General features: G+C 30.3%; 1 protein-coding gene and 1 long non-coding RNA gene across 2 annotated transcripts in view; one reads left to right on the top strand and one right to left on the bottom strand.

The window, feature by feature from the left end:
- LOC142337702 (AP-1 complex subunit mu-1-like) overlaps positions 1-24,923 on the bottom strand; it is a 250,656-nt gene that overhangs the window by 14,921 nt on the left and 210,812 nt on the right. The window lies entirely within an intron of this gene.
- Positions 4,861-24,923, top strand: part of LOC142338449 (uncharacterized) — a 32,857-nt gene continuing 12,794 nt past the window's right edge. The window contains exon 1 of the long non-coding RNA XR_012758982.1: positions 4,861-4,947. This is a non-coding gene — a long non-coding RNA (uncharacterized LOC142338449). The remainder of the gene's footprint in view (positions 4,948-24,923) is intronic.

Here is a 24,923-nt window from a genome sequence, read left to right as displayed (position 1 = left end):
ACATCAACCAATCAGATTTGATTGCACGAATTTTATTGCGAGAATAACTCATTCGGTCGTGATATTTTGTTCAGTAGTAATAGATGTATGTCACGTCCCATAGCCCGCTGAGGCGTGGCCAAATGCGTTAATTTCATGTGTTAGCGAGTTAGAGAATTACGCGTTCCGCTTTTGTTTGCTTACATAGTATCTCAGCAATTAATTATTCTAATGTTCCTTCTTTTATTGTCTTTTTCGGTTAATTTTTAGGTCGGCTAAAATTCTGGACAACGGGTAATCTATTGGGTACATTTTGATTATTTGGTTGCATAGGTATTTTTGGCATTGGGTATTATATCCAATTACGGTTTAATATCTTGAATTACTCAATTATTTAATAAGGCAGTACCTAATTTCAGCTGACCCAGTTGAATGTAGATATATCGATGGTGGCATTTTCCATTCAGCCCTGATATGGAAAAGAGTATAAAGTCATTCCTTGTTTGTTCCACAATGACATGTTTAAACTGTAATTACATTCCATTCCAAGTAAGTCTTCTTTCAGGAGAACACCGTCCCATGGAATCAAATATTTTTCGTGCCTTTTTCCAATTTTTGCTGACTCATTTGGGTGATTTTCTTTTTGTTGGTCCTGATGTTCCTGTTTGTCCTGATAAATTTGCTGTTTTTTCTGTACTTGTTTCTGACCAATTTTTTGTGTTGTGTGACTTAATTTTGAGTTGTGGTAGGATAAATTAAGAGGGAGAAGAGAAACCAAGGCACAAAATAAGAAAATGAAGCCGACTATTTTGTTCATTTGTGTTCTAAAAGAGCGAAAAATTCGTTGCAATCTGATTGTTGTTAGATCCATAAAACGGCGATATCAAATTTCCCTTAAAACTCGAATGTGTATGGAACCATAGAAAAGATCTAAAAATGAAAATAGATAAAAAAGAATTGAATTTTATATAAATTATAAAGCGTTCAGTATCGCACGTTAATGTAATGCAGTAATCTGACTCAGATTTAAAACCAAAGTTATAACGTAGTGAAAAATATTTATTCGTTTTTGCAGATAATATAATTAAAGCCAGCATGTACGCTTGAATTCGTGCACATATTTGAGCTGTTAGCATAGTATAAGTCATCTCTTTTATAAAATTGCAATTTTTCTGGATGAAATAAATATTTGCTCCCTTTAAAAACTCAATTAGTTAAGTTCGTATTTCATTACTAAAGGAAATAGGGTGTTTGGAAATATTTCTCGAAGAAAAAAAAAGTTTTTTAAATTTTTATTTTAAAGTTTTAAATTTAATTGTTCCGACCCTCTTGAGGGGGGAGGAACTATATACTCAACTGGGTTTTTTTTTGTTCCGTGAATTTTCGCCGCTCGATATATTCATCGTAGAGAGTTGAGACTGGTATCATTAGAAAGCTCGTCCAGCGTAGAATATGGAATTAAAAAGATTTTTTTAATATTCGTTTTCTACAGGGAGTTATCGAGGCTTAAAATTCTGAGAAAAGAAGAGTGAATTCACGTTGTTTTTATTCACATTTTCCGGAATTTTTGCCTAAATTTTCGTCAATTTTGCTAAAATTTGTTATAATTTTTAAGAATAGTGTCGTTGATTTTATTTTTGAAGACGAACAAGCATTGTTGATTGTTTTGATTTAATTTTTTGGTCAAAAAATCTGGATAAACATTTCAAAATTTAGCCTTTTTCATCAACAACAGCACGAAATAAGCTACTTTAGTCCACTTTGGTTAAATTTGCCTACAGTACACCCCCAAACAACACTCATACAATCTTTGTAGACTCAGAGGGGGGCTATTTCTACTTCAGAGTCCGCAGAGAGTCCCTTGTAGTTAAAACTTTGCCGTTTTTTGCTAACTTTACTCGTTGATTATCAAAAATGCAAAATTTATTTTGAGTTTCAACTCAGAAATTATCTATATCTACAACATTCGAAAAATCAATTGTTCTTAACGGACAATAAGTATTAACAGGGGTAGTTTTGGGCCATTCTTGGACTGTTACAATACAAAAAAAATCGGGTTGTAATCAGTCGGTCTTTTTTTTAAAAAAAAAAAGACTTTTTTTTTAATAATAAAGAACAGAACATATCAAATCAAAGCTCAGGAGTGATAGGTCCAACCAATTTGCTTGCTAAACAGCTCCAGGCTAATGAATTTAGTTTTTCACTTGAAAGTTTATGGTCGTTTCTTTTTTAAAAATATTTGACTTTTCAATAAATAATGGCTTAATTAACTTTTCCTCTTTTTTTTCTTAATTTGTTCAACTTCCAGCTTAGTGTCAGCAAAAAAGACTGCTTCTTCTTTCTACTGAATTAACATTTATTCTCAGTTGCAGTTTTAAGCCTGAAATTATTGTTTTCTGGCTTTGATACTACAAGATTTTAGATTTTTGTTTGTTTTGATATTTGCCAGTTTTTCACGTTTTCTAATTTTGTCACTTTATCACATTATTGACAGTTCTCGTGTCACCTTATTAGCATTCAAATTAAAGCACAATTGAACATATTAAAATCCTGAAAGATATAAATCATCGTTTTAATGGCCTCGACGCCTCTTTCTTGAAGAAATCAATTGAATTTTTTAATTTTGTCTTAACTGTCATTTATACTTTGTTGTTTCGGTCGTATGAAATTTCCTGTATAGTGATAGCTTTCATTGGCTTTTCATGGAAGAATAGAAAAACCGATATTCTGATGTTAGCAGATAGCTGATGGCTTTTATGACTTTCAAACCCATCGTTTTCCAAAATTAAAAACAAAAACTTTTTTAACTTCGCAATTTTGTTCTTTTTATGTTTCTTTTTGTTACCTAATCTCGTTAGTTGATTACAGGTCAAATATGACATTTTGGGTGTCAAGGGAATAAAAGGGATTGGTGTCCCAAAATCTTTTTTTATAAGATTTTGTTATGACCTTACTGGCTTCGACACCGCTTTTTCACAAAAAAAAAGTAAATTAATTTGATTTTTGTCATATTTGACGTTCTTTTTGTAGATGCAAGAAATATTCTGGATAATTACAGGTCTCGAGGGTTTCTTTTTCATGAATAAACGACGATATTTCAATAGCTCTTTTTGTAATTAATGCCTTTCATGACATTGAATGTAATTTTGTTTCGAAAAAAAAATTAAAAGTATTACATACTTTAGCACTTCGCTTTTTTGTCTACTTGTTACCTAGTCTTACTAATGAATGGCCACGTACTACATTATAGCTGTTTGAAGAAGGCGCAATCAAATATATTTTGAGTGCCAAAATTTGGCTTGACGGTTTTGACAGCGTTTTCTGGCAAGTTTCAATTGAAATTTTGTTTGTTCTTTGTTGTTCTTTTTAGCCGCTCTAAAAAATGAATAAGGTCAGGTCCTAATGCCCTTCTATAGAAGCAGTGGTAATCGCAAATTTGTGGTAATATTAATTTATTCCTAATGGTATTTATTACTTTGAAGTTAATTGTTTAAAAAAATAAGTTAATTTTTTTTACTTTACTGTTTTTGTTCTTTTTTGTATAATTGTTACCAAACCTTTTTATGGACTGGTCGCATATGTTTTCTGGTGATTTATAAGTTATTTTTGTTTAGTTTCAGGTTTATCTGACGGTATGTTGACTTTGTTATTAAATTTAGTTTTTAAGAGGGACAAAAATTTTTTGATGTAATTAATGTTTGTTGTTGTTGTTGTTTGATTTTGCTGTTCGTTTTGACTCGCTTTCTTATTATTGACATATTACAGCAATCTAATGCATCAATTTTTACTCCACTGAGTTATTTGTTTTGGAGGTTATCTTATCGTTCATACAAAAGACTTGGGCTTTTTTGGGATTCGCAAAAAATAATTTTCGGGTTTTTCTATCTGTTCCTCATTTGGTAGACAATTATGCCAAAATTGTGGATGGGCGGGGTCGGAACCTTATGTGCCATTGCACATTACCGAGCCGCCTTGTTTCTTATAAATTTGAGGGAAACAAATAAAAGCAAGTTTGGTTGAAATGACTGAAATTGTATACATCAGTTTTGTGCTTATCAAGCAGCAAAAATTTCTAAGTACTAGGAACAATTATTATTCTAAAAATTGAATAATTAAAGTTTACACTGAATCACCGATTTCATGTTTACATTAATGTAAAAAAAAAAGAAATCAGTGATTCTGTGTGAAATTTCCTAATTCAATTCTTAGAATAATAAAAATTGTTCCTATGATTTGCCTTTGAACTCACCTAAAATTTTTGTGATTTTATAAATAGTTGACAGTTATTGCCTTGTGGCTTGAAAAATTTACTTAGCCTAATCGAGTGATCCCCTAATATCCTATACCCTCTTCTTTATTAACAACCCTGCTCAAATCACCATCAAATGTGAGGCTTTTTATTCTAACCATTGACGATCTAAGTTCCATAACTCAAGTAGAACTGATTGATGCCTCGAACAGGAGCCGTAATTAATAATTTCATTGTTTCAATGTTGTAATGCCGAAACAGGATGAGAACAGAATTTTAATTGAGCTGATTAATTTAAATATAAAAAATAATGCCCCATTCTCATGAAATGAGCAAAATGAGATTAAAATCAGAGTACATTTTTACTCTGAAAGATGGACCGGCCAGTGTGTCTTTTGACATTATCATAGAATGGAAAAGTATAGCATGTCTACAAGCAGTCTGGGATTTAAAATTTGGTTCCCGGGTTGAGGTTATGTCTAAAAATTAATGTACGAATTGCGATGAATGTTTGGGGAAAAATCAGCTCAAAGCGCGGGCTGCTTTTAGCGGTGAATGCGGTGAAAAAGTTAATTTTTTCTAAGATTCAGCAGTGAAATAGACTGTGTGTCAACCAGTGATGTTCGTGTTCTAGTGCTCTGAAGTCAACCAACGTGGCTACTCTTTTCCAGACACTTATACATGATATCTACCAGGTCGTCAAAAACTCAGACTCACAGGTTAGATGTTACGCTATCCAAATTTACAGTACACAAAACACTAAACATTTCGGTCTAGTCGGTGTGTTCAGTGTTCATATGTACCTCCCACTATCGTAAACAATTTTTTTTTCTTGCCATGAGTAACCCAAACCATTGCTTGGTTTTTTCTTTCATATTGTTTTGAATGATAAGTTATTTGATTTATCATGAAATCATGTTGAATTCTGGATAAATGAGCATTTCAAATTCTACAATTTTTGACCCTCTGCGTTAAATGTTTTGGTACAATTATTTTCTGTTAAATTTAATTTTGAACACCTTATTCTTCTGCTTCGTGGTAGTTTAACAAAAAAACACAAATATTTGGTCAGAATAAAATTTGCGGGGCCAATGAAAAACTGAATTATCACTGAACATAATCCAATAAAATCAGAATTAACTGATAAACATTTGACTCATTTAACATTTTTTTTGGTTAATGAGTAAATTTTAAGTTTATTCTACATATAAAAAGTAGATAAGGCAAACTTCTTTACCCCTAACCAGTAGCTATTGCCTCCTATGGCATGAGAGAGAGAACCAGGGTGAGATATCAGAGCTTGTGAAACATTTCTGTTCGACAGTAAGCAAAAGTATAGCAACTGATTTATTTCATTTAACTATTTCCCTACGAGACCGAAATACGACGACATAACCGTTATACAAATTTGGGCACCAAAAATGTCCAAAAATTGATAGCATCAAGATAAAAACTATATTTCAGTAACCTCCAGGTTGTTGTTAGATTGAACGGCGCGACAAAAATTCTTGTTTGTTGTGCCCAAAATGGTTTTTCCTACTGTTAACATTTTAACACATACATTTCTTACCTTATGACTGTTATAAATCCAAAATCTATTCAATTTTTGTTGTCCTAAAAGAAAACATGTCATGTTTGATTGAGAGTTTATGACTTCAGAAAATTCAAATAACTTTTTTTGTGCACTAAGTTAGTTCACTGACATTTTATCTAATGAACTTTAAAAGTCATATCAGACCATTATTAAAATTTTTCAAATTATTTTCTTGGACAATTTTTTCGTCTTGCTAAGATACGAAGCAGCAGATTTAAAACAATTTTCCTTCAAAACGGAATACATTTTTTCTTTCTCGAAAACTGACGGGCTTAATTTAACTAGCTGGGAAAACATAGGTTTCTTTTCGGACAAGAAAAAACTATATAAAGATGTTTTGAGAGCTTCCTTCGATGAATGTTTTCAGTAGAATTTATTCAGTAGAAAAAAATGTCTTGTCGAAACATTAATTGCTCCTCGAAAGTCGATTACACAATGATATTCTTCCACAAGAATGAAACAAAAACCAAACCCATCCGGCAGCTGTATTTTGAAAAAAAAACAGGAATATATTTTACCTGGAAATAAAAGATTTGTCAATCTCTCCAAAATTGTTATAAAATTTTCATTGAAAAATTCTTAAAACCACATCCTTTCAGATTTGAAATAGCGTATACGTTTTCTGATGAGATGAGACATAATGCAGCAGGAAGGCGTTTTCGAATGAATATATGTAAAAACAAAACTCGAAAAAATAATTCCATTTTTATTTCTCATTCAAATATTTTTTTATTTATGTTCTATTTGTGTTACTTCCTGAATCAGTTTTTTTTGTTTTTCTGCTGTTTGATCGCCTTTAGGATCCAATTTTCTTATAATTTTGAAATATTGTATATCTAGAAATATTTTCCATAACTTCTTACTAATCTTAGTTTCTAATAGCGTTTCCAATTTTCAAGGGCCTGAAAAGTGAAATATTTGGAAACCGTGAAAGTCATTGAAGTCCTTCAAACAATCCGGTGTTTTTTAATGTTTTGACTTTTAATAACTTTTGATTTCCTCCGCAAAAAATATCATCGGTCAAAATGTGCGTTTGAAAAAGTGGGTTGGCGTACTACAAAGTTCTCAACCCCAATCTCATTGAGGGTTGGAGCAATAAAAACCCGTAAATTTTATTTATTAATCCAATGTACGCGTTTAAAAATTGCTTGAAAAGAGATGAACTGGCGTTGAACTTTTCAAATTGAATGCATGATAACTGAAGCACTTTTCAGTCTTATTTGCGCTTTTGACACAAAGCGAAGCGCTGGATCCGTTTATACAGTGAGCTTTATGGTCATATCTATATCTAACTTAGAACACTATATCCGATTTGAACTCACATACCCAGAAGTAGTGGATAAAACAGGGGTTCCTGAGTAGTAGATAAAACAGGGAAACCAGCCACCAGCAAAATTTGTTCCTTTTCTCCTAACGCTAATCGCGCACGTCGAATGGAACAAATTTTACTGCTTGCTGGTTTCCCTGTTTTATCTACTACTGTATATTCACTCTATATTCACTTCTTATACAATTAAAAACTATCAATTCTTGTCTCACTTAGTGCAAACCACTAGTACAGAGTTAAGCTGGTAATTAACCATTATCAGACGGATAGTTCGGGTTCTATCCCCACCGACTCCGGTGGACGTATCCCAGTACTAGTATAAAACTACGAAGCACGTAAAACCAAATTGCGAAAAAAACTTGAACAAAAAATGAAAATATTAAAATAATTAAATTTTTCATATATTCCCCTAATCAATATTTAACCAATCTTAAACTAAAACTTCCTGTCTCACTTGGCGTAGTGGTTAAATCATCGAGTCTAGTTAAGTTGCTTTAGCAAACGGAAGGTTTGGGGTTCCTTCCTCACTGACTCCAGTGAACGTCCCCCGATAGGCGATGCCGCCTTTCAGGATTCTGATGAAAAAAAAACTATGAAACTAAGTGAGATAAAAAAAAACAAAAAAAAACCAAATTCACAGTTCTTAAAAAGGATCAGTGAAACTGCTTCGCAGATTATCCCTGCTGTGAGACTGTATATGGGACACACTGTGATGGGTATGCAGTCAAAAACACTGAGATCGGTGGAAACACAGTGATAAGTGTTTTTTTTCAATGTCTTCTTGAATATTCTCTCTATATTCTCTCTATATTGGATCAATAATTAATCAGAAATTAATTTAAATTAAAAATAAGGTTAAAAAATTAAAAAATTAAAGCAAAATTTACATTTCACTCTTTAAGAGCGATTCACTCTTATTCGGAATGATCCCCCAGTAGAGAATATCGCTCTTTTCACTTTTAAGGAGTGATTCCCTTTTTTTTATATTTTTTATACTTTTATTTCAAATTATCTATACTTTTCAATAAATTTATATTTTCTTTTACTTTTTCTATATTTATTCCATTATTAATAAGAAATAATACAAAATCATAATATTTACATGAGCAGTCTTCTTCATTTTGTCTAATTGCTAAAGTACTTTCAGTTCTAGAACTTTGTTTTTCAGTTAGCTTTCTACTAAATCCTTTAGTTAATTCTACACCTGGATGCTGTTTCTTTACATGGGCTCGTATCCCATCATATCTCACAATAGAAGCACAATATGGACAATTAACTTTAGCTGAAGTACAACTTCTACATGTATACTTACTCTCATCAAAATCAGTTAGTGGTTTTATATAATTACATTTATTACAATTTCTGATCTGCGGGGCAGTTGGGGTACCAAGGACTTCGTCCCTTTCACTGATTAATACTTCTGAGTTATAGTTAGGGTTAGGATTAGGGTTAGGGTTAGGATTAGGGTTAGGGTTAAGGTTAGGGACTGAGTTATAGTTAGGGTTAGGGTCTGAGTTAGAACTGGTGTTATAACTAGAATCAGAACCAGAACCAGAACTAGAGCTAGAACCAGAATCAGAACTAGAGTTAGAGCTAGAGCTAGAACTTGAGCTAGAACCAGAACCAGAACTAGAGCTAGATTCATTTTTTAAAGAACAACCCCATGGAGAAAAATCATTAGCACAAATAGCACTTATTTTTATATTACCACATATACATTTATCAATTTTATCTTTATGACATGATTCGTAATAATATTTTAAACAAGCAATGTTTCCACATTTGTAGTTACACTCTAAACATTTTATAACCATTTATAATAGGTAGATATTTGACTAACTACTAGTTAAATATTTAGCCAATATCTCAATTAAATCTTTAGTATTATCTTTAGATGTGATACAGTCTACTAAATATTTATTTCCTTACGTATTGAGTGTATTAGTTTTACATCTTCCATCTAAAATCAATTCAGGGTCTAATTCTTTTTTATCTCTAACAAAGTTTATAATCTCTTCTCTAAATTCTTCATTATTTTTATATAGATCGGTTAAAAAACTTCCTCCTCTTTTATTCAAAATCCCCGTCTTTTCATTGACGAAGTTAAAGTTACATTGATCAATGTAACTGTTTTGCTGATTTATATGTTCTTCTTGTAGGTCACGCAGATCTTCTCCAAATCCAACCTTAATCAAAGTGTTTGCCCTATTCAACATAGTACTCGCTGCAGTTGCCACATGTCCGGCATTTCTTACTGTTATATCAGGACTCATGAAATTATATATCATTAAACCTGAACTTATAATACCTAAAATAGTTGAAAATAATCTAAGACCATTTGCTTGAACCACTTCCTGAGTTAAAACATCATTCTGTATTTTAATACCTTTTAATGTAAGAAGTTTATTAAAATAAAACTGATAATTATCATGACTAATAGTATTTCTATCTGTTGCATTTATCATGAGTGGTTTCATATATGCTATAAGTTTATTTATATCTTCTCTTCCTAACTCATCTTTTAAACTGAGAGCTTTTAAATCAAGGAAACCAACTCTTGAATCATATATCATTGTTCTATTACTATTAATAATAATAAAAGTAATTTCTTTCTTATTTTATTTAATTATACCATAACGAAGTTCATCTGACATTCCGTCTGAACGATTATAATGGTTACTATTTAACTCTTTAATTATTTTACTAAAGTCATGTTCACATTTATATATCTCATTAAAGTTTTTAAATAGATCAGATCCATTATAAGTTGTTAAATAAATAGTATCACAACTCATTCTTGCTGTATTATTTATTTGAGCTGGTTTATGACACATTACAATCATTTGAATATTATAATGTCTACCTTCAGTAAAATAATAGTCTATATCCCTATTTAACTTATCACCCATATCATCAAGTACTATTACACAATTTCGAAATTTTTGCATATTGTTTTTTGTGATCATATTCATATCACATTTATTAAATCCAGTATAAAATTTATTAGTCTCGGGATTTATCCAGTCTCTGTCATCTTTACACACTATAACTATATTTTGATCTTGATTTTGATTTTGTTTTTGATCTTGATTTTGATCTTGATTTCAATTTTGATCTTGATCTTGATTTTGATCTTGATTTTGATTTTGATCCTGATCGGTGTAACCACTTCGCGGATCTTGATTTTGGACTGAGTATAATTTTAAGTATTGTCTAACAAAATATGTTTTACCCGTACCAGTTCCACCATAGACAATAGTGTGTAATGGTGACTTTTCATATTCAAATCTAACTAGACTCCTATTCATAAATCCACCAAAGTTTTCTTCTAGTTTTGCATATTTACTCGGTAATGAATCATATGCTATAAAACAAAATATAATTAAGAAAATAAAAATTATAACCACGCTACCTGTCTCCATTTTTATAAATGAAAACATAGATAAATATAGACATAATTAGACTTATGGGTCTTCGACCATGCTTAGCCATAATTAGACTAATAATTAGACTTATAATTAAACTTATAATTAGACTTATGGGTCTTCGACCATCCGTGTAACGGTTCCACCGATGCTTCGCAATAATTAGAGTTATAATTAAACATTAATAATATTTATAAGAAAATGCTTATCCTAACTTTTGAGGAATTCAATAATAATTTTAATATTGATAATAGTGCTATGAGTGATATCAGAATAAAAGATATAGGTAAAGATATAAGTCTAACACCAATTGAAATTGTAATGAGAGATCAGACTTCAAATAACATAAGTGAACTCAACTTCAACATTATTGTAAATTTACATCCAACTGAAGGTACACATTGGGTTTTAGTTATAAGAAGAGAAGGTGGTCCAGTGTATTACTTTGATAGTTTTGGTATAGAAACTCCCCCATTATTCTTAGAAGAGTATGTCAATCTAGGCTCTAATGAAAGAATACAACAATATGATGAATCTTATTGTCGGGCTTATTGTTTATACATGATCTATCTTATTGATAGAGGATTTAGAATTAACAATGCTTTGAATATTCTAGTTAATCAATGTAAATATCCAGGAATGTATAATGAGTGTTTTTGTTTAGGTTGTAGTAAAGATCTACGAAGTAGCTTTGCTAATAAGGTTGATGATAATGCTAATCAGGGAACCTGCTTCGCAGATGATCTACGAAGTAGCTTTGCTAATAATGTTAATCAGGGAACCTGCTTCACAGATGATAATGTTAATGATAATGATAATGATAATGATAATGATAATGTTAATGATAATGATAATGATAATGATAATGATAATTTTATATATCAGGGGACCTGCTTTGCAGATCTATTTGATGAAAAATATCAAAGGAGTAAATCTAATAGGAATAGCAATAGTAATAGTCCTACTAATAATATATCTGTAAACATAAATAATGATCTACAATCATGGCTAAATGATGATGATATAATTACTGAAGCTGAATTCCCAGATAACTTTAGATGTATAATATCTGGTCCTAGTGAATGTGGTAAGACATTCTTATTGAAAAAACTAATTCTAGCTAGTACATGTTTTGATAAGCTATACATCATTGGACCTACTGGTGATCAGTACCATGGTATAGAAAGAATAAACCCAAAAGCAAATGTAGAATTTATTAAAGATATAAAAGATTTACCATCTCCTGATAAACTACCCAAAGATTTAAAGAAACTAATGATATTCGATGATGTTAGAGCCAAAGAACCAATTATTAATGAATACTTTTGTAGGGGTAGACATAATAATTGTAATATGATATATCTTAATCAAAACCTGTTCTCTCTGGATAGGCAGAGTGTTAGAGAGAACTGTAATCTATTTATTTTATTTGAACAGAGAGGTAAAACCCTCATATCTATATATCAAGATTTCTTTAATAATGTGGAACTTAGTTATAATGATTTTGCTAATATATGTAATAAGGTATGGAAAGAGCCTTATAAATACATTGTCATTGATATAACTAAAAATAAAAATATTAATGGTAAACTAAGAATTAATTGGGATCGGAGAGTTTTTTAGTTTAGTTTAAGTATCAGGGAACCTGCTTCGCAGATAAGTCTAAGTCTAAGTCTAAATCTATGACTATGTCTAAGCCTAAGTCTAAGTAAAGTCTAAGTCTAAGTCTGTAACTAAATCAAACAGACCTTCGGTCTGCTAACTATATTAGATGTAAAGTAAAACTTAATACATCACCATTAAAGTCTATAGGTCTTCCATGCTCATCTTTAATATGAAACTCTATATATTCTATTCTATCTTTAGTTACATTTTGATATAAGATATTAGTTGGTATAATATTTATCAAGTAACCTGGTGGTTCAGTTAGATTAAAAGTATATAATATGTCTGTATCCTTACCATTATCTTTAACACCAGATATCACATTACAATGAATGTTAATATTACTAAAACCCATAATATCAACAATTTTCTGAGATGTATATTTACCTTTATTATAAACTATTTTTCTAAATCCTAGTAATGGGGCTATTGAATTTTCTATGTCAAAGTTAATTGCACCTTGTTTTACTTCCATTAAACTTTTCATTGTATTCTTATCAATTTCTATTATAACATTACCATTAGTTTCTTCTTTTATTAATTCTGCTATTTCATATAATTCATATGCACCTGGTGTAATACCTAAAAGACGGATATTTGACCATGTTTCACCTTGGGTATTATATATGAGTTGATTGTTCATTCTATTCACATTAAACACTGAGTTATAAATTGATAATCTAATTAAACCTAATTTGGTTTTATTAAGTATAGGTTCACTAAAGTTAAACTTTTCTGTTGGCTTTATCATTCTAAAGTTAAGTGTGTGTTCTTCCTTAGTTTTAGTTAAAGCTTCATGTATTTTTTGTAGTTCCCATAAGATCAACGAAGTTGCACCTCCGGTGATTAAATTGTCTGTCATTTTTTTAATATTCAAATATAAGATTATATTTCTAGTTATAATTATCTGCGAAGCAGGTTCCCTGATAGCTTTGGTTATGGTGAAACATCTGTGAAGCCCCATAGTCATAGTTATAGTCATAGCTATAGTTATCTGCGAAGCAGGTTCCCTGATAATTATAGTTAAACTTTTTGGTTTAAAAAAATGGATTTTAATTTGGATGCAACTTATGGTTATAATAATGATATACACAAAAGTAAGATTATAAAGTATAAACCAAATAATCTGGCAACAATGAATACAATCAATACTAACATTAATATTATACTCAATAGAGAAGAGAATCATTTAAATATACATGATTCATATCTAGAGATAGAGTTTGTTGTATCAGATGATGCTGGGGGTGTATTTGCTAATAATGCTAATATTAGATTAGTTAATTATGGTATGATGGCATTGTTTAGTTCAGTTAAACTTGAAACTAGTGGTGGTAGGACCATTGAATATATAGATCATTGTCATCCTAATCTATTGATGTATAAGTTATTAACTAGTACTGATGATGAATATGAGAGTGGTTTTGTTAGAAATCAAAGTAATAGAGATAGTCAACTTAAAGGTGACCATATTGCTGCAGAACGAGGTCATATGTATATGATGGTTAAGATGAGTGATCTATTTGGTTTTGTGAATGATTTAAAAAAGATTATATATGATTTAGGATTTAAACTAATATTAAAAAGAAATAATAATGATAGAGCTCTATATAGAATTAATGCTGGTGCTGATGCAGTAGCTAATGATGGTAATATAGAAATTAGAGATATATCATGGTGTGTGCCTAGTATTGATCCTAGTAATGACAATAGAATTATTGTACAGAAAGGATTAAATAAAAAGAATAATATAGACTTCGGTTATTATGAAAGAAAAACATTTTATAAGAACGTACCTAATGCTACTAATTTCTTGTTTGATCTAGGTATGGAAAGTGGTATGGAAAGACCACAATATATAATAGTTGGTTTTGAAAATAATAATGTTAATGAACAAACTCATGATGCAAGTACCTTTCATATAATGAATGTTACTGAATGTTATTGTAAGATTGGTAGTGAGTTTTATCCCGAAGATAGAATGAATATTAATTATGGCACTAATAATTATAATGAGGCTTTTAAAGAGATTGTTAGCTTTAATAAAGATTATAATGGGCTACCATATAATATAAAACCATATATAAATCATAGAACATTCAAAAGTAGTTATAGTATTTATGTATTTGATACTAGATATCAAAGTGATCATATAGGTCCACAACCAATACAACTTAATTTTAAATTTAGTGCTGCAGTTGCCGATGTTATATGTCATGCATTAGTATTAACTAGAAAGGTTATTAGTGTTAGTAGTGATGGTAATAAGATGGTTGATATAATCTCGTAGAGATTAATGACCGAAGGTCTATCATATCATAGATGTAATTATAATTAAAGTCCTTATCATTGTTTCCTACTAGTCTTAACAAAACCTTTAGCATAAATAGTATCTAATTTCTTTTTATTCTCTAGAGATAAGCCTCTAGCTTCAAGTTTAGTTTGTGGTTTGGGTTTAATCTTAGGCTTAGTCTTCGAGCTTCGCTCGCGGGTGAAACCCGTACGCTTAGTCTTAACAACAAAAGGATTATACTTTTTAACTTCCATTATTTTTTATATATAGAAATGAGTCTTTTAAATAAGTTCAAAACCAATTCATATTGTGTTGGTGGCAGACATTATAGTGGCACTAATAACATAAGAGGAGTTATCTCAGCCAAAGGAACTAAGATGTTAAAAGGTAATTGTGTTAAGTGTAATAGAAATAAATCAATGACAGTATCTGATGTAACAATAGAAGCAGAGGGATTGAAAGATTTCTTTAAAAGTGTTGGTAGAGCTACAGTTAACTTTGGAAAGAAAGTTGCTAATAATCCAATAAGAGCATTAGAGATTGCAAGTAAAATAGGAACTGCAGCGGCATCTAGAAACCCTAGAGCTGCTTTATCAGCTACACCTGATTTAATTAAATTTGCAACTACTGGTGAAGGTATAAAGGTAGTACAAAAAGGAAGAGGTTTATACTTAGGTACAAAGAAAAGATAATTATTTGATTATGATTATATTTATGTTTATGTTTATGATTACGATTATCGGTAAATATTTATACTAATATTATTATTACTAAAGACATTGTTATTACTAAACACTAATAACTTTAGTTTAAAAAAACGCTTAATTTATTTTTCTTATTCTTCTTATAATTCTCATATACCTTGACTAATTCATTATATTCATCATTATCTATTTTATTATCATTCATTGATTTAGTATATAGTTTATTAAATTTATCACTAAACTGTTTAGCTGGAATATACATTTGTGAATACTTTATAATTTTATTTCTTATTTTAGTATTAATTGTTTTTGATAATGAACCACAAACAGTTGCTGTAGCAAAAGCTGTGGGTATAGAATAAGGTAATCCTATACCTGTTAATGCAACTGATGTTGTTGTTAAGGTTGTTGCAATTGATGATAATAGTATTTCTGTTATCTCAGCTACGTTAATATAATTTTTATATCTACTTAACTTCTTATCATAATTATTAGTTTCAGTTTCATAATAATTTCTAATATCTTTTATAATGTTAATATTGTTGTTAAATTTATTATTAGCTTGAATCTTTTCATTTATCTGCTGTTCATTGACAGCAGCAGCTTCGCGCATCAACCGTTCTGATACTGATGATAAATCTGGATACAGTAAGCTCTCACTCGGTGCTGTTGGCTGACTCATTTTCATTAGTAAAAAAACTTTCTATTTCTTTCGTTATATCTTCTTGTTTAAATCCATAATGCATCTCAAGTCTATCTTGCTCTTTATTATCAAGTAACTTACTTCGTAAAAGTATAGAAATTATATATTGTACTATAACACCTCTAAGAGATTTATTGTATTCTTTTATTTCCCTTAGACCATTAGTAAACATATCATCAAAATGTATGTTAGTAATATTTTGATTAAATTTATTATTATCAAATTCTTGTTTTAATTGATTATATTTAGAGATAGTATCAGCTGCAACTTTATTACAAAAGTTAACAGTATTTGTGACTTCATTTGCTGATTTAATGAATTCTTTAATTAAATTTTCATTAACTTGTGTTTCATTTAGTTGTAATGTTTTAGTTGTAACTTTATCAAAATCACCTTTTCTTAGTTCAGTTATGTTTCTACTTAAAATTTCTATTTTATTAGTAGAGGATAACAAGTTATTGTCACAATACTCTTTATTAACCACATCCTTTTCATCTAACGGAGGATGTACATTTGTAATTTTATAGGTGTCCTTCATGTCAATATTATCATTATCTTCAAGGAATAACCCACGAGCCTTACTTAGTGTTAGGTTGTTTGTTGATGTTAATCCGAGAAGTGAGTTCCCTGATTGATTTTTAGCCTGGTTAAATCTATTTCTTGTCATTATTTATATTAAGAAATATCTATATTTAATGATTCTAAAACTTTATTATTAGATTCAAAGTCAAACTCGGATTTTAATAATTCCTGTTCGTAATATTTACCTTCTATTATCTCTCCATTAATATCTTCTATTTTATATGTTGGTGGTTGTGTTTTTAGAACTTCATTAACTTTAAACAGTTCTCTATTCCAATTAGAAGTGTAACCTTTAGAGAAGATATTACGTTTATCTGCGTTTCTAACATAATCACCAACTTTGAATTTTGGCTTAATATTCTTAAAATTAAAAGTGTATTTAACCTTATCAGGATTATTAGAAGCATCAACTGGTGTCATATTAATTGTTGAATGAATGTTATTGTTATATGTTAAGACTGCATCATTTAATATATTTACCCAATTACCATCACCATTGATGAACATTGGTTTATTTATTATGTGTAATAATGTTCTATTGAATCTCTCTATAAACACAGCTTTTAAATCACTATAGGTAGAATATAGTTCTGTTTCATATTCCTTAAGTAAAGATTTAAATGTTTTATTGTAAAACTCACTACCTCTATCTACCCATAACTTTTCTGGTTTTCTACTTTCAGAGCCACCTTGTGGATTTTCGCCTAATACTAATTTAAAGCCATTAGTTATAGATAAACCAGATTTATTCTTTAATGGAATAGCCCATATTTTGTGAATATACCTATAACTGTTAATATAAACTTATAATTATTATTGTATTTACTTAAAGATGACTTATCAATTAAATCAGCTGACCATGTTTCATCTTTATATAATGGTATTATTCTTACCCTTCTAAACTTTGTTATTTGAGGACTAAATACTTCTTTAGCTAAGAGTTGTTGTTGTTTTTCCATCATTATTCATTTACCATAGTTAAAAACAAAATTATCTAGTTGTTCTTGATTAATAATATTCATAGATAATAGTTGCTTAGATATATCTAGCATTTCATCATATAATCCGTCATGACCAGCTTTTGTTTCTAGTATTAATAATTCTAATCTTTCTACTAAATTATTTGGATCTGCAAAGCAGGTTCCCTGATCCACGTAGTGGTGACAACTTTGCTGGTTGGTATCTAACCCTCTGCCAAATATATCATCTCTTACTTCCATTATACGTTTTATTGTTCTATATCTAGCGCTTTTCTTATCCCCTTTTCCTAAATCATATCTTATATCCTTTAAAAACCTTTTAATTTTGTTTTCATCTTCTTCGATATCATCGTTATATGTTACATTTGGGTTAGTGAGAAATTCAATAAATCCTTCTGAGAATTCGTATATATTATCCCTAACTAAAAATGCACCCTGCTCTAGGGTTATATCAACACCATTCATTTTGTATCTTCTAGTAGGCAAATCTACAAGATTTAATTTTAATTGAGGATTAGTTTGAGTCCCCATTTTATGAAGATTCTTGGCTATCTTTGTATCAACAAAAACTGGTGCTATTTCTTGAGTTTGCTTTAACGTTTCACCCATCTTGGAAGCAGTTTCATTAAACTGGTAACCAGCTTGCTCGATCTGCGAAGCAGTTTCACCAATCTGCGAAGCAGTTTCACTGATCATCTTAGTTTGTTTATCTAACTCTTGATTTTGCCAATCTATTGCTCTTAATGTTTGTTCACTTAATGCTAGATTCTGTTCATTGTTTGCATTTAGTGTTTTAGTTAAAGGATCAAATAACTCTTCTATTTCACCATAATACTCTTGTTGTTTTAATTTATCGTCTAATCTATTTCTTCTGTTTTGTTTTTCTAGATTGTTTAATTCTATAAGTTTATCTAATTTAGTCATTTTTTATAATTATAATAAATCATTATATAGTGTAATTGCAGCAAGGATTAACTTTCTATCATCATTAATGGTTAGCTCTTTAATATTATTTATAAGTAGGTCTTTGTTTAAATTTAAATCTGCTTCACAGATTTTATTTACTAGATCTCTTTTGAATAGATATAGATTCTCATCGTGAGGATAGCTTTTAATGTTATTTACATAAAACCTTTTATCATCAAATATATTTAAACTAATCTTAGTTGTTTTTGTTGTTGTCATGTTATTACCAACTTTTTGTATTGTACATTCATCTACTGTTCTCTGTATATTATTCATTAATGCATCATAATACTCTTCATGTTTAGCATTATTATGCTTCTTTATTCCTTTTTCTTTAGTATTCTTTGGGCTATCTTTAAACGGGCTCTGCCCGTGGGTAACCAAACTATAAGTCTTAGGTGTTAAGACTATAAATTCCTCAATAATCCTACTCCCAAGCTCGTGCTTAAACTTTCGTGCTTAAACTATATATCACAAACTATATAATAACCATGATCACTATCATATGGAGTATTCAATCTTACATCGAGGAACCCGCTTGGCGGATCTAGAGTAGTAGTGGTAATAAACTCAAAATCCTTATAAGGTAACTTTTGCATCATTGCATAACCATATAGGTTGTTTGCGTCTATGTACCATATGGACCTTCGCCGATTATTAATATATCTATCACCCATTATTCCACATATACCACCTCTCTTTGCTCCAACAAAATCATCTAACATTTGTTTATCTTGCAATGTATCTAGTGTAACACCACTTGACATTAACCAACAATCAAAACTATAACCTGGGAGACTAACGTAAATGTAGTGGATTGAGCTTGAATTCTTTCATGCTTAATTTAACATATTCATTCATGCAATAGTCTAATATTCAACATCATTCTGTAAATACTCTATAGTTAGATCTTTACCAGTTTTATGACTGTTTTCATTATTAAAGTTATCTACTTCTTCTTGTGTTGGTAATTTATTATGTAGTGAGGATTTGAAGTCTTCTATTTTCAAATTACCTATAACTTCTTGGTAGGTAGCTTTGCTACCATTGGCAGCTTCGCTGTCATACGACTTGTCGTGGTTCCCCAATCATCTAAACCAAAGTATTCATATGGATATAATGTTTTAGTTTTACATCCGTATATCTTTGCCATTTGATCTAGAGGCATAGCTAAGAAGTTATAACTATCTAAGAATTTGAGACAACCAATGCTAAACATCTTAGACTTACCAGCAGCTAGTGGTATGTTATCTACTTTTCTTTTATCATTATTCTGTTTGAAGAGTTCACTGTATAGTAGGTTGGAGTCATAGCCAGAGCCATTATGGAATATTACAGGAATGAAATTTTGTTGTTTATACCTCAGATTACATATCTTACATGCTGGTCCTCTATATTTACCAGTTTCATGACAATGATCTCTTACTTTATCGGTGTAACCGCTTCGCGGATTAATACATGTTTTGCTGCAGATATGACAAGTGTTATTAGTTTCATGGTATAATTTATCTTCTTCTGTGAATATCATCTTTTCATTATGTTTGAAATTGTTTTCTGTTTCTATCTCTAATAGATCTCTAGCAAATCTTTTGATACAATCAAGACCGAAGTAGTGCTTGAAGTTACTTTGCCAGGTGTAACCCACAGCTATTGGAATATGTTCAGCTATTACATATTTACAATCATTAGTTGAGACTTCAACAATGCAACATTCTATATCGGCAGTTAAAGTATTTTTTATATTCTGACGTTTGTGTTGATATATAAAAGTAATATGTTTTTTCTTAGGACAAACAATCTCTGGTTTGAATGAGTTGTTGCATTCATGTTTGTCATATTTAATTTTTGAATCAAACCAATATGTACATCTATCACAGTAATAGAATTTGTGATTCATTCTATTTGGTCGATCTAGCAAGGTTTCTATGTTTTTAATTAGAGCACAGTGTTCTATTTGTCCATTACTCCAAACTAGTATTCTTACATCTTTTCTATCTTTATTAAAGTCATCCACTGGTTTAAACAATTCTACTTTACCCCCACCACAAGGTGTGTATAACCAAATATTAATATTATATAATTTCTGTATTCTTAATATATATCCGAAGTCATCTTCATGTTTTTGTCTTGGCTCAATAAGTTTATCTACATATTTACTTTCTCGAGTTGTATGGTGCGTGGCAGAATATAGCCAAGCAGTAATAGTTAGTTGCAAGCAATTGTATTTATAACTTCGTATATTCAATATCGATTTAGAGTTTTTGAGATCAGCTGGTAAATCTATATGGGTACCAATAGATGCTTTAGTTGGTTCAATGTTCAACTGAATACTTCTTATTCCAAGAAAGTCGAAATCATAACCATAACCTTCATATATTTCCTTTTCGAAAATTAGCCATTGAGTGAAGTCTCCATTTTCATAAATTGCGTTATTATTAACATAGTCAGTATTGAAGAATATTTTTGTAATTTTAACTTCTACTTTGGTTCTCTTCTTATAATCACACTCGACTGTAATCTTATATTTAAAACTCTTAACTTTTCTATACTGGTAACAGTTTTTAATTCCTTCTAATGAGTTATTAATGGCTTCATCTATATCTTCAATGTAATTTCCAGCTTTATCAGTAATATAAAATTCTTTCATGTTCTGGCTAGCATTTATATCAAAGTATTCAGTGTTTTCTAAATACTTGCGATTATGACTATATGAATGAGTAGTTAGAGTTATTTTATTCCTAAATTCTTCATGACATTCTTTACATTCATACTTAATTCTGGTGTAGATGTTGTCTACGGTTTTTGGGTTTAGTTTTAGTTTTAGCTTCAGTTCTAATAATATCCTTAGTACTATCTTTGGGTTTGAAAACATAGTCATCTTCATCCGGATTATACACCCTCTCCAAGATTTCATCGGAGAGGCCGCTTTGCGGATCTTCCACTTCATCCTCATACTCTTTTCTTGCCATATTTAAGTGTTCATCACTTAAATTATGTTTGGCAAATTGTTTCCTTGTTTCAAAGGCCAAATCATAAATATAACAAAAGTTTACGTTTTCTACTTTAGACATCTTTATTTTTATAGACAAAAATTTCATTTTTGAAAACATACAAATTGAAAATGTCTACATCAGTAAAATGTAGTGATTGTAAAGATAAATCATGGAGAAAATGTTGTGATAAATGTTTAGATAGTTTATTTGGATGTTATATCTGTAAAGGTTACTTTAAGAATAGAGATTATATTAATCATATGAATATACATTATAATGATCCTAGTCTATATATAACTTGTATTATGTGTAAAGAAAATCAACACATCAGTGGATTTAGATTTAAAAATTTTAAGTGTAGGTTATGTATTTATTTACATAGATATAGATATACACTCACCAAAGATAGATTCAAGGAATATGCTGAAAGATTTAACATAAAAGTTTAGAGTTACAACGGTTTTGTGTACAAGTTATCCGTGAAGCGGTTGGGGGACCAAGATTGAAGGTCCTTACACCGATCCCCGCAGAGGCGTCACCAATTTTTGCAAGTTACATTGAAAAAAAACACTTATCACTGTGTTTCCACCGATCTCAGTGTTTTTGACTGTATACCCATCACAGTGTGTCCCATATACAGTCTCACAGCAGGGATCATCTGCGAAGCAGTTTCACTGATCCTTTTTAAGAACTGTGAATTTGGTTTTTTTTTGTTTTTTTTATCTCACTTAGTTTCATAGTTTTTTTTTCATCAGAATCCTGAAAGGCGGCATCGCCTATCGGGGGACGTTCACTGGAGTCAGTGAGGAAGGAACCCCAAACCTTCCGTTTGCTAAAGCAACTTAACTAGACTCGATGATTTAACCACTACGCCAAGTGAGACAGGAAGTTTTAGTTTAAGATTGGTTAAATATTGATTAGGGGAATATATGAAAATTTTAATTATTTTAATATTTTCATTTTTTGTTCAAGTTTTTTTCGCAATTTGGTTTTACGTGCTTCCTAGTTTTATACTAGTACTGGGATACGTCCACCGGAGTCGGTGGGGATAGAACCCGAACTATCCGTCTGATAATGGTTAATTACCAGCTTAACTCTGTACTAGTGGTTTGCACTAAGTGAGACAAGAATTGATAGTTTTTAATTGTATAAGAAGTGAATATAGAGTGAATATACAGTAGTAGATAAAACAGGGAAACCAGCAAGCAGTAAAATTTGTTCCATTCGACGTGCGCGATTAGCGTTAGGAGAAAAGGAACAAATTTTGCTGGTGGCTGGTTTCCCTGTTTTATCTACTACTTTCCTGCCACCAGCCCAACTTGTCTCATCCCCCTCATGCTAGCCGCATTCGGGGAAATGAGCCAAATTGTGCTGGTAAATTGTGCCAAATTGAGCCATATTCCCTTAAAATCTATCATTTCCTGTCTCACTTAGTGCAATCCCTAGCCAGCAGCCCGATTTGGCCCATTCTCCCTCACGTATTTGGGGGAATAGGCCAAAAAAATTAAACAAAAATAAGCCCCAACCCACTAACTCGCGCACACCATTCGCACCGCACACACTGCGCATACTCCCCCTACTCAGAATTTTGATCACCATGCGGAATATGCGCTCCAGTTAATTTTTTTTCAAAAAAATTATCTATATTTATACTTTAGGCTAATAATAGGGCTAAATAATTTATAGATAGATAGATTTGGCTAATAATTTATAGATAGATTTAGATAATAATCTAAGGAACGGTTCCTAATCTAAGAAACAATTCCCGATTTAACAATCTAATCTTCTAATAAATTATCTATATCTGCACCTTTGGATTTTAATTTGGAAACTATAAGATAATGGTTATAATACTCTGGTTCTATACCTTTTTGCAAGTCTATATCTTTATGAGAATTTTTTACATGATTCCTTAGCCCGCTAAAGCTAATAATAGAAGGACAATATTCATACTTGACTTTTCTTTAATTGCATTCATTACATATTGATTTCTTTTTATCAAAACATGTTATTTATTTTATAACATTGCATTTATTACAAACTTTATTTGTTAAATCAAATTTTATTTCTACGGGATTGGGATTGAGAATGGGATTGGGATTAGAATTAGAATTAGAATTAGAACAAAAATAATTGGGATTAGTGCCAGAAGCCTCTTGAATAAAATCAGTTAAACAAATTCCACGCAATTTTATATCCCCGCATTTACACTCACCAATTTTATCCTTATGTTTTAGTTTATAATGAAAAGACATAGTATGGGGAGTTCCGAATTTAGCTTTACACTCTAAACATCTCAAGACCATTATTTATAACGAGACAAAATTTCAATTGAAACTATGTATAATCACTAGACCAGACAAACCCAGCTAAAGGTGTCATACCCAACATATTAAGGGTATTTTATTTATATCTTTTATCTAAAATCTGTTCATTACTCAATCCTGCTTTTTGGCCAACGAAATTTATAATTTAATATCTAAATTTTTGATTATTTTCATATAGATCGTTTAAATCACCCCTACCCTCTGTTGTTTAAACTACCAGTCTCTTTATTCATATCTTCACTCTCATCTTCCCCATAACCATAATTGATTAATGTATTTGTTCTATTTAATATATTACTTGAATCCGCTGCTGCTAGTGCAGCAGTTTTTACTGTTGAATCAGGACTCATATAATTATATATCATAAAACAAGTACCTGCAATTCCACCTAAGCATGATAGTATCCTTAAACCATTAGCTTTAATTGTTTCTTTAGTTAGAACATCATTCTGAATTCTAATACCTCTTGATGTAAGAATTTTATTAAAATAGAACTGATAATTATTTGTATAAATAGTATTTCTAATTGTAGCATTATTCATTAGTGGTTTCATAAAATCTATAAGTTTACTTATCTCATCTCTTTCTAATTCATCTTTTAAACTAAGAGCTTTTAAGTATAGGAAACCAACTCTCGAGTCATATATCATAGTTCTATTTCTATCAATAATAATAAAAATTTTCTATTTCTTATTATATTTAATCATACCATATCGAAGTTTATCAGACATTCCATCTGTAAAATTATAGTAGTTATTGTTTAATTTATTAATTATTTCATAGAACTTATGTTCACATTTATATATCTCATTAAAGTTTTCAAATAGATCCGCCCAATTTTAAGTTGTTAAATAATTAGTATCAGAAATCATTCTTACCGTATTACTTATCTGGGCTGCTTTATGACACATTAAAATCGTTTGAATATTATAATGTCTTCCCTCTTTAAAATAATAAACTATATCCCTATTTAATTTATCAACAATATCATTAAGAACAATTACACTATTTTGTAACATATGCATATTTTTTTTATGTGATCATATTTATATTACACATATTAAATTCACTATAGGGCTGACCGGTTTCTGGATTTATCCAATCTCTTTCCTCTTTACATACTATGATTATGGACC

The sequence above is a fragment of the Convolutriloba macropyga genome, chromosome 4 (genome assembly GCF_964194025.1).
Source record: "Convolutriloba macropyga chromosome 4, txConMacr16.3, whole genome shotgun sequence".
Taxonomy (NCBI): Eukaryota; Metazoa; Xenacoelomorpha; order Acoela; family Convolutidae; genus Convolutriloba; species Convolutriloba macropyga.
This window is presented reverse-complemented; position numbering and strand designations above follow the sequence as displayed.